Raw genomic sequence first — 12,209 nt, forward strand, 5'->3', positions numbered from 1 at the left:
CTGGTTTAGCTTTATTCCAGAAGATAGTCCTTATCTATGTTAATTTTTAAGCAAGTTCTGTTTGCCTCATTGCAAAGTTCTACTTTTCTCTAGCAGATGGTTCTTGACCTTCATTTGCTAATCATTCTCTTCACTAACTCTTCCATTTGTATGTCTCCAAAAAATGTGGAAGAGATTTACAATTTCTCCAACATTTGTAACTTGATCTGGTAACTAGACTTCTGTCTTACTCCCCAGTCCTAAGACTCTACAGTACCCCCATTTGTCAATTTATTCACTCTGTTCCCTATTTTCTGGAATTCAGTGCTTCTCAAATATATAGCAGTCATTCTCTTTCCTAGGGGACTAGCTCACCAATCTGTTTTTTATGGATCTTATTTTTGAAAGTTCATTGTATAATTAAAAATACAAACCTCCTTTTAATCTTAGATCCTCTTTTGTGTCTAGTTCTAGCACCCAAGCTTCTTTGGTAGGTTTATTGAAAGGAGGAGTTGTTTTTCCCAAATTATCTAAATGAGGAATACATTATGATGTATCAGGACTATTTCTTTCCTCTCTCCTGGTGATAAGATCTTCAACTTGCAGCAGGATTCTTTCTTCCCTCAATTTATTCTTGTTATTAAGGGGAACATATTTTCTCTCTTTACATTTCTCCTTCCTTCTCACCTGTTTCTCAGGGTAGCTCTGCCAAGTTATTAAACTTTTTCAGAGGTTTCTTTGAGAAAGATCTTTAAAACATTTGACTGGTAACATGATATAATGAAGAAAGTACTGGAATTGTAATAAAAAAGAGTGAGATTTGAATTCTATTTTTGATGCTTACTAGGTGTTTAGTTATAAGCAAACCACTTAACTTTCCTGAGCCTCAGTTTTCTCATCTGGAAATTCAGGATAATTAGATGTACATTACCTACTTCACAGGCTTTCTGTGAAGTACAAATGAGGTAATGTATAAGAAATGTTAAGCAGAATGTAAAATGCTACAGAAATGACAGTATTAATATTATTGATGGACAGAAGAAAGGTGTCTAAGAATAAAGAATTGCCACAGCAAAATAAGTGTAACAACAAATTGGCACCAGACAAAGGGAAACAAGAGAGTTTGCCTTGTCCTAAAGGGCTCCTAAATCTTTCCCTACAAGAAGTCTGATTTAAATCCTAAAGGAGTCGCTGCTCATATTCTCTGAGGCTTTTACACGCTACTCCAGAACTTGTGTGTAGTTCATATCTTCCTCAAAAGGGAAGATAAAGGAAAGACTGATTTCAGGTCAGGCTCAATATAACTACTTATTCCATCTACATCTTCCTTGTTTTCATAATTGACAGGCTTAAAACACAAAGAATTCATAAAAGTACATCAACTAAGATTTAAAACATGATACAGCAAACTATAAATCATTATATTCTCTATGGAAGTTGATACTTTAAAAAGACATGTAGCCTTTAGTGCATTTATTAAATAGGCTTTTCACCATCATCTTGACTCAACAGCTAAAGAACTTGTCTCAAGGTTCAGTTCTTCTACCCAAGGAGACCAGGTATTGGCCTCATTATCCCTTGAACTGCCTCATTAAGATAGATTGCTCTGTCATTGGGCAGATCCTTCCAGACTGTGTAGAAAAGCTGTAATGGGCTGAGGCTTGAGTTGATGCATTGAGGTCCCAAGCACATGAGGCTAAATAGTAATTGGACCATATTCTATTAATATATAAGCTTAGAGAAAGAATGGCCCCGCCCACTCTTTGTGCAAGTCCTGATGTGTTGTATAGGAAATGATGATTTTGGTGGGTGGAGGCAGGGGAGTGGAAAAGGAAGGGAAAGGAGAGACTGCTTGCATTTGCCATTGTGACGGTGCTTTCAGCTCAGTTCCCACTCTGTTAGCTGGCTTCCTGTCGCAGCTGCCCATATTGCTATCGCAATCTTTCTTGCCCATATTGCTATTGCAATCCTTATTCACCTCTTCACTTCAATAAAGATTGAAGATTTTTCCCTTAACCTGAATTCCTGACTCCAGCTGATTTTAAATATGCGGTCATTACATTTGGCACCCAAGCGTGGGAACCAAGGACCCTACTTTCACTGAAGAAGTCTCCAGTGACCAGGAACTTAGGTGAGTATAAGACAAACAGGGAACTTATTTTCTTAAAGACTAAATTAGTAACTTTTTGGCTGAAATGGGACAGATCCTAGATAAAGATTCTCCATCCCCCACCCCAACCCCCTCACCCCCAGCCCCACCCAGGTGGGACACTATAGAAAGCCTGCTTAAGCTGATAGAAGATCAAGGGCTACTTATAACTTGGGAACAGGCAGCTAGACTTCTGGGTACATTAAAACACACCTCCCCTTGGTTCTTAGAGGAAGAGCAAATCTTTCTAGATAACTGGGTATTGGTTGGTCAACAGCTCTTCGCATATTACAATGAAAACGGTCCTCATTCAATTTCCATCGAGGCATTCTATTTATACAATATGATACAGTTGGCCTTAAGATACCGGATAAGTTCTAGGAGAAAAGAAAAAAACTCTAGGAATAGCCAAATGGGAAAGCCTGAGATAAAGGAGTAAGACAAAGAACAGATTAATGGCCATATCCCCACAGGGCATGGAGACTTAAGTGAGGCTCAAGGGTGGGGTGAATCTGAGGCAGCTTCAGCCCCACCTAAGGAGCAGGTAATTGACTCTCCTCCATCAACTCCACCCTCCGGGATGGAGGAAGGAGGGGTAGTGTGGGGGGGGGGGGCAGTGGCAGCACCAGCACCCCCCTCCTCCAGCATCCAGCACCTCCCCCCCTGCAACCAGCTGCTCCTTTGAGTAGATTGCAAAAGGGACTAATTAAGGCCAAAGAGGAAGGAAGAAATGTATTGGAATTTCAACACCACATTTTTCCCATTATTCAACAGTTTAATTCTTCAGGTCAAGAAAGTAGAAGATACTCTCCTTTTGATATAGATATCCTCAAAGACCTGAAAAAAGCTTGCACTATTTATGGGGCTACATCAGCTTATGTTAAGGTGTTATTACAGAATTTGGCTTTTGAAATCTTGACCCCTAATGACTGGAAATCTATAGCAAAGATACACATAGAACCTGGACAAAACTACTTGTGGCTTTCTGAATATAGTGAGCTCTGTAGGACACAAGCCCAACAAAATAGTCAAAGTGGAATTCATGCTTCCATCACCTGTGACCTACTAACAGGTGTAGGTCCTTATGCAGATGCCGCAGTACAGAGTAATTATTCTATAGCAGCATATGAGCAAATTGCTGCTAATGCTATCAAAGCGTGGGCTTCTCTCCACAATAAAGACAACAAGGGTGGGGCCTTCACAAAAATAACACAAGGGCCAAATGAACCCTTTGCTGACTTTGTGGGACATTTGCAGACAGCTATCACAAAAACAAATGGAGAAAATCCAATAATAGACATTTTGATAAAGCAACTTGCTAAGGAAAATGGTAATGAGGTTTGCAAAAGAATTATACTAGGACTGTGCAAGGATGCTCCTTTAGAGGTGCTCATAAGATGCTGTGCCACAGTGGGCACAGATGCCTTTTATGATGCAGACTTCCCAAAATCCAAACATGGGAAGATAGAGTCCCTCTTGGCAAGGGACTTCCAGAGAGACTCGTAGATGCTTTCAGTGTGGAAAAGTAGGGCATCTGAAAGTTCAATGTTGGTACAGAGATAGAATGGGAAAACAAGGTGGGAGAACAGACCCAATACCCCATGTCCAAAATGCAACAGAGGCTTCCATTGGGCCTTAGAATGTAGACAGATTCAGGGAAACGGGATGAGGGGCCCAGCCCCAGGGCCCAAGACAAAAAACACTTGGGGCATGATGGCAGCCAATGGTGCAGCCAAAGAGTGCCTAGAAGTCCAGTACCCAGACATGACCAATCAGCCAGAAAGCCATATGATGGGAGAAGAGGATTACACAGTCAACCAGCCAAGAAGCAACCTGATGGCAGAAAGGAATTACAATTGGGGAGAATAGAGCTGTATGCAGCTGGGACAACTGAGAGGTGAAATCTGTTCCTCTCCAGCCTATGGATCCCTTACCTCCAGGCACAGTAGGCTTGACCATTTCACCTCCCTTTTGTATGTACAAAACAGTGTCCATCCACACACTGATGTGGGAAACTGGGGAATGTGTAGATAATATCCCAGTCACTAATACAGGTAGACAATGTGTGACTTATCACCCAGGAGAAGTAGTAGCATCAGGTTTACTCATACAGAATCCTAATAAGCAACCTGGTGATAGTCACCCAGATTCTGACTCCAGACCACAAAATCCAGGAATATGCTGGAGAGCAGCTGTAACAGCTGACCGACCTATGCTCACGATCTATATAAATGGCCTACCATTGGAAGGATTGGTAGACACAGGTGCAGATCGTACAGTTATTAGAGGTGCCAATTGGCCCAGTCACTGGCCAAAGATTAAAGCAGACACCTATATGTCTGGAGTAGGAGGATCAATAGCAGCTGAAGTTAGTGTTGCCCCTATGAGATGGATTTTTGAAGGCAAAACAAGAGTTTTTACTCCTTTTATAGTTGAAAAAATCCCCATCAATCTGTGGGGAAGAGACGTTTTACAACAATTAGGGTTAAAAATGAGTACTTCAGTTTTTTAAGCAGGGCTGCTGTTGAAGGCCTGCCAACACTTTCACCTGTTCCTATCCAATGGAAAACTGATACACCAGTGTGGATAGAACAGTGGCCCTTAGGTAGCAATAAAATTCAGGCCTTATTAGATATAGTACAGGAGCAGCTTGAACAAGGGCATTTACAACCTTCTCTAAGTCCTTAGAATTCCCCAGTGTTTGTTGTAAAAAAGAAATCGGGAAAATGGAGGATGCTCACTGATTTAAGAAAAGTGAATGAACAGATGGAAACTATGGGAACTCTTCAGCCTGGACTTCCATCTCCTACTCAATTGCCTAGAGAGTGGCCTCTTTGGGTCATCGATATTAAGGATTGTTTCTATTCTATCCCTCTGGATAAGGAGGATATGAAAAGATTTGCCTTTTCAATGCCCAGCGTTAACTTAGCTGAGCCTTATAAAAGATATGAATGGACAGTTTTGCCACAGGGAATGAAAAACAGCCCCACTATGTGTCAAATGTATGTTGCTGCTGCTCTTGCTCCAATAAGAAAAGCATTTCCAAAAGTAATGCTATTACATCATATGGATGATATATTGGGATGTGCACCTGAGGAACAAATGCTAGAAGCATGTCTACAAAAGACCATAGAAAAACACTAAGATACTACAAATTATACATAACTGAAGAGAAAATTCAAAGACATGCTCCTTTTCAATATTTAGGATATGAAGTATACCCTACGGTGCTTACAGTACAAAAACTGTCCCTAAAGAACAGAGAAGCTAAACACCTTAAATGATTTTCAGAAATTGATAGGAGATATCCAATGGATGCGACCAGTGTTAGGCTTGACTACCTATCAGTTACAACCATTATATGTTATTTTAAGGGGAGACAGTGCTTTAAATTCACCACGCCAGCTTACAAAAGAAGCTCAAGAGGCTTTGAGAAAAGTTGAACTGGCTTTATCCAATGTGGTTGAAAGAGTCACTCAAAAACCCTTGGAAATATCAGTTTTTGCCACACAAGAGGTACCCACAGCATCAAGGAGACAGTGTGATAGAGTGGGTGAACCTCCCGGCACAACCAGAACAAAGCCTTACTCCTTACCCAGTGCTTGTGGCTAGAATTTTGTTAAAGGCCATTAAGCGAGCAGTACAATTATCTGGGGCAAGGCCTGATAAGATATACACCTTTTACACCAATACACAAATTAATGTGTGTTGTGAGACCATCCCAGAGTGGCAAATTTTATTAGCCATGGCTCCAAATTTTACACATGGGTCTCCATTAAAGATAACCAGACTATTACATAATTAGCGATGGATTCTTGAAAAAAAAAGTTTCTAAAGTTCCTCTTAAAAGACCAACTATCTTTACAGATGCATCCAAACACAATATTTGTGCTGTATACTCTCATGACTTAACTATAAAGAAAGTAGTCAGAACTCCTTTTCAGTCCACTCAGCAGAACGAATTATATGCAATCATGTTAGCTCTCACTTATTACCCAGGAGACATAAATATACTATCTGATTCAGCCTATTCAGTAGGTGTGGTACAAAGAATTGCCACAGCCCAAATAAAATTTGCAGCTTCTAATATATATCAACTTTTTAAGGAACTTCAGGAGCAAGTGAGAAAACATCCAGGTAAGATTTATATCTTGCATGTCCACTCACATAGTGGACTCCCAGGTCCTATTTTTGATGGGAATTCAAAGGCAGATAGCCTTTTAACTATGTTAGCCAGTACGCCTTTATTTCAGGAGGCCCAGGAATCCCATTCTAAATACCATCAGGCTGCTCGAGCTTTGCGTTTACAATTTGGGAATAACAAAAGAGGAAGCTAGGAGCATAGTAAAAAGCTGTACAGCTTACCTTCCTTTCCACGCTCCTACACTGCCTCCAGGGAAGAACCCTCGTGGTTTGAGACCCAATGAAATCTGGCAAATGGATGTGACCCATTATAAATCTTTCGGTCATCTGTCTTTTATCCATGTTGTGGTAGATGCCTTTTCAGGATTCACTTTTGCCATACCAGCAGCAAAAGAGAACAGCCCGAGTGGTCACTGAATTCCTCATGCAAGCATTTGCCATTATGGGTGTGCCACAAGCAATAAAAACAGACAATGGTCCTGCATACACCTCCAAACATTTTGCACACTTTTGTGCACAGTATAAGATTTTACACACCACTGGCATACCCTTTAATGCTCAAGGACAGGCAATAGTAGAAAGGAGAAACAGAGACATTAAGACGCTGCTCCAAAAATAAAAGAAAGGGGGAGCCACAGGTAACCCTAGAGAACTACTAAATCTAGCACTTTATACTATTAACTTCTTGATTTTTTACAAAGATGCACTGGCTCTGGCAGACAGGTTTTACAACCCACCGGAAGGGCAGTGTCCAGTGCAAGCAGCTCCACTATCTGTAGATAATCGCCAGGTGATGTGGAGAGACCCAGAAAATGGTGAATGGAAGGGACCAGATAGGCTAACTGCTTGGGGGAGAGGGTTTGCTTGTATCTCTACAGGTGGAGAAGGAATCAGATGGGTGCCAACGAGCCATATTCGCCTTGTCCATCGCAGAGAGATGGAGCAGACCTTGAAACGAAGGAGAAAACCCAAGAAACATCTGGTGGTTCTGTTGCTGATTGAGCTCATCATTCAAAGAGTGTGGCAGTTATGGCGTTTGACTCATGGACATAGAAAATCATTGGACTTCAAAACCCTCAGAAATCATTGGATTCTCTGAGACATTAGATTGTTGTAGGACTTTAAATCCCTCAGGAATCATCGGATTCTTTGAGACATAAGACTTGAAAGCCCTCAGGAATCATTGGATTTTCTGAGAAATGATAAGACTGTTACAGGACTTCAAAATCTGTTGGAATCATTGGATTCCTTAAGACATAAAAAGACTTTTGCTGGACTTCAAAAACTTGGGGGGATCATTGGATTCCCTGATATGTGAAGCAATGGACAATAGATTGGTTTTGGACTATCTCTTGGCTGCTGAAGAAGGTGTATGTGTGACTGCTGTTTACATACCCTCCTTCTAAGACTTCTGGCAATCTTTTACAACACAATGTTGATTTATATTGTTTGTTATACCGTTACTTGGGTGTATAATTAATGTTTGTTATACCACATCAAGCCTGCACTGACTGTGGAGAGAATCATCACTAATAGCCTCTGCATTGTTGCTATGTGCTTGTGTAATACTTCCCATGCTGATGGGTTTGTGCATAATAAGACCCTTCAGCCCAGAAACCTGCTAGCAACCCCCACTTCCCTTTGGTGCTTTTCATCTCCCTTCCTGAGATGTCAGGGAGGGCGTGATTATCTCCTTTTTAGTGCTTTCACCTCCTTTCCTGAGAAGTCAGGGAGGGTGTGATCACCTCCCCTTGGGGGCTCTGACCTCCTTGAGGAGTCAGGGATGGCATGATCACTTGTGTTCTAAAACAAAAGAAAGCGGGAGATGTAATGGCTGAGGCTTGAGTTGATGCACTGAGGTCCCAAGCACATGAGGCTAAATAGTAATTGGACCATACTCTATTAATATATAAGCTTGGAGAAAGAATGGCCCCCGCCCACTCTTTGTGCAAGTCCTGATGTGTTGTATATGAAATGACGATTTTGGTGGGTGGAGGCAGGGGAGTGGAAAAGGAAGGGGAAGGAGAGACTGCTTGCATTTACCATTGCAACAGTGCTTTCAGCTCAGATCCCCCTCTGTTAGCTGGCTTCCTGTCGCAGCTGCCCATATTGCTATCGCAATCTTTCTTGCCCATATTGCTATCGCAATCTTTCTTTCCCATATTGCTATCGCAATCTTTCTTGCCCATATTGCTATCTCAATCCTTATTCACCTCTTCACTTCAATAAAGATTGAAGATTTTTCCCTTAACCTGAATTCCTGACTCCGGCTGATATTAAATACACGGTCATTACAAAAAGCCACTGGACAGTGGCTGTCAGACAGGACTGGGAAAGCTACTCTGCTACTTGGCAGTTGCTACAGGATGTTCTACCTGTTCATTCTTCTTAAGGTCCAGCATCACTGTTTGGCAGATTGAACCATTGGTCTTCTGGTTTGCTCTTCTGTGGGCAGTTGTAGTCTTCCCTTGACTTTATGGACTAGGGAATGCTTCACTTTTTAGATGGAGTATTACTGTTCACTTGTCAGTTGGAGTGCTATAAAAAGTCTTTTAATTTAGGCAACAGCCTAAATTGGCAAAGGATTGCCAAAAACTTCCTCCATTTATGAGTCTCTTTCCCTTTGGGAGAAAAACATGTACGAATATGTTATATACAGGGGAAAAACAGGACATAATTAGGAAAAGAAGGCACTAGAATTAAGAGAGATTAGCAAAGTTTTCTTGCATAAATTAGCATTGTAGCTAGTACATCAAAGAAGGTAGGAGTAGAAATAAGGTGAGAGAATTTCAGTTATAAGAATTAGCTAGTGAGAATATTCAGAATTGAGAGAGGACTATAATGAAATAATGAAATAGCAAGGACTACAGTATCCCTAGATTGAAGAGTACATAAAGGTAAAAGAAGACTGGAAAAATAGAGTAATGATATTTTTATGAGAGGCTTTGCACTTCAAACAGTGTATTTTGATTTGATTCTTGATATGATTGGGATGCCTTGGAATTTAATGAGTATGACGGTGACATGGTCAAAGTGATGCTTTAGAAAAATAACACTGGTGACTGAATGAAGAATGGATTAAAGTTGGATGTAATTTGAGGCAGTCAGACTAACCAGCAAGTTCATACAATAAAAATTTGAGTATGAGGAGAGGAAGGTTGCACCAGAGTGGTGGCAATATCAGAAAAGAGAAAGAGTATATTTGAGAGTTGTTTCAAAAGAGAAATTGACAGGCCTTAGCAATAGATTGCATTTGACTCTAGGGTTGTGAGCATTTGGGAAAGGGAAGATGGTAGAGGCAATAATGGAGAAATTTGGAAGGTGGAGGTCTTTGGGGGGAAATGTAATGAATTCTGATTCAAGTATGCTTAAAATGTCACAACATGCAATTCAAGATATCTGAAGAGTATTTGGAATTTTAAGACTGGAGGTCCATAAAGACATTAAAGCTTAATAAACATATTTGAGAATCATCAGCATAGAGAAATAACTAAATCCATTGGAGCTGATGATATCACCAAGAGAAGTATCATAAAGAGAAAAGGGCCCAGGACAAAACCCTGTGGAATAATCATGGTTAATGTGACCTGGATGAAGATTCAATAAAAAAGATGGAGAAAGAATGGAGGTAGGACAAGAAAACAGAGAGAATGATTTTCAAAAGCCTAGAGAGAAAAGAATATTTAGAAAATGAAGATCAACAATGTCAAAGACTTAAGAGAAGTCAAGAAGAATGAATATTGAGAAAAGGCCATTGGATTTGGCAATTAGCAGATTGGATAGAAAGTTTTAGTTGATGTGAGGGTGGTAATGGAATTGTTGGGAATTAAGAAGAAAGCAAAGTAAAAGGAAGTAGATTTCTGTCAGGAGCTGACTGTGCAATTCCCCTGGAAAAACACGAGACCTGGAGCAAACTGAAGGTTGCAAGGAACAAACACCATGACATGGTCTCGAGGGCAAAGTTCCTTGTGTTTCATGCATCAGTTCTGATAAGTAGCTCTGTTCCCAGGCGAGAACTTTGGAACTTCCTCTGTAGGATATACAAGTTTCATCTTGCTTACCTCTGTTTGTTGGTGCAGGCTTTGCAACATTCTGGTGGACAGGGGATAAAAGGAAAGGGACAGACAGAGAGAAGGAGGGAAGATGTGAGCTCTTGCTTGAACATGCATTAATAAAGTGTTTCCTAATCTCATCTCTCCTGACTTGTGACTCTCTTTGTTGAACATGCTGGTCGGGTCTGGATGTGCACTGAAGGCAGTAAGGAGCTAAGACTCGGCTGCCTGCAGGTATAGAACCTGACAGACTCACTTTTTTGCAGATGTTCTTCTCAAGGATTTAATCATAAAAGGCAAAAAATAGCAAGCTATTTAGTAGTCTATTAATATTTAGAACTATAATCCAAGAAAGTTAAGTTATAGAACTAAAAATTTGTGAGTCATCAGTATAACATTGATAAAGTCAAGGGAAATAAGATCATGAAGAGGAAAAAGTAGATAATTAAAGAAGACACAAACTAGACATAAACCAACATCTCAAACCTATATCAAGATAAGGTCAAAATGAGTTCATGATTTATTTTATTTATTTAATGAAATGTATGCAGATATAGACAAAAGGATTTTTATATAGACACCGATACACACAAAAGTCATTTTGGAGGGAAGGCATTAGTAGTTGGGGGCAGAGATCAGACCTCACATAGTTTTTGAGTGTTGGATTTGGAAATGAAAAATATATATGTTTGTGTGTATTTATATGTAGAAATAAATTATGTGTAGTATGTGTATATGCATGTATGCACATACACATGTGTATATGGTGTGAACACACATACGAGGGGGCATTGTATGTTATTCATCTATATCTATGTGCATGGACATATATAGGGACATGTTGATGTGTCTAAATATGTCTATGAGTGTATGAAATATGTGTGATGGGTGAGAGGATATGTGTGTAGAATATGTATCTGTGTGAGTGTGTGTGTATGTGAGTAGTTACTATGTAATTGAGTATGTGGGTATGTGTGTTATGGATGAGAGGATGTGTGTACATATGTGTACACCCATGTGTATCCTGTTCCTCTGGGCTAGACAGGTATAAACAAGTCACTGTCAAAGTTAATTGACTAAGCATGGGTCTGTGGGTTTTGTTTTCAAAGTGCTCTCCCTTTCTGCTGCCTTTGAGTGCAGAGGGGCCCCTCCCTAGCTTCCAGGCTACTCTGTGACTCTGCCTCCTGGGGGTCCTGAGCTGGTTGAAACTTATTGGACACCCTCAAGCTTTCAGTGTATTTCCCTTTTAAAAAGTCTGTCTCTGTTATTGGGAGCAGAAGCTGGCAGGCTTTGATGACCTCCAGATTCCTTTCCAGTCCTTAAGCCAGGATCTCAGCTTTGGTTTAGAGAGTCTTTGGGACAGGGAAGGCAGGGAGGCTTAAGTTAAGGTATTTGAAAGGAACCCTCTTGGGAGACAGCACTGAGACTGGCTCATCTCGGCACACTTAGAGGGTAGTGGTTGAAGCCAGTGGCAGATATAAGCTGGAACCAAGGAGATTTCTAACAAGAGTTCTCCAAGTGTGCAAGGAGCTACACGGGCAGGTGCGGTGATCCCCACTGTTGGTGTCCCAGCCTTGAAGTCCCACTTGTATTTCAGCAGGAGACCTGAGAAGGCCCTTCTACCTCAGGCATTCCTGGGAGAATCAGATAAGAAGTCAGGTCCATCTTTTTGTCTCTTATTGGGAAACGTTTCTTGTGGGAGTGTTCTTTCTCAGTTCTCGCATTACCAAGATCATACAAAGTGAATATTTCATGAATACCCATTGACTGATTGATTAAGGAGTGAAGATTTATCTTCCTCTAACCACCATGGTTTTTTCCATTAAAAAAAATAGCCCTGGGATGATTATCACTCAATAATTCTCTGCTTTCTGAGGCCAGCTTGC

Source organism: Antechinus flavipes, chromosome 4 (genome assembly GCF_016432865.1).
Source record: "Antechinus flavipes isolate AdamAnt ecotype Samford, QLD, Australia chromosome 4, AdamAnt_v2, whole genome shotgun sequence".
NCBI lineage: Eukaryota > Metazoa > Chordata > Mammalia > Dasyuromorphia > Dasyuridae > Antechinus > Antechinus flavipes.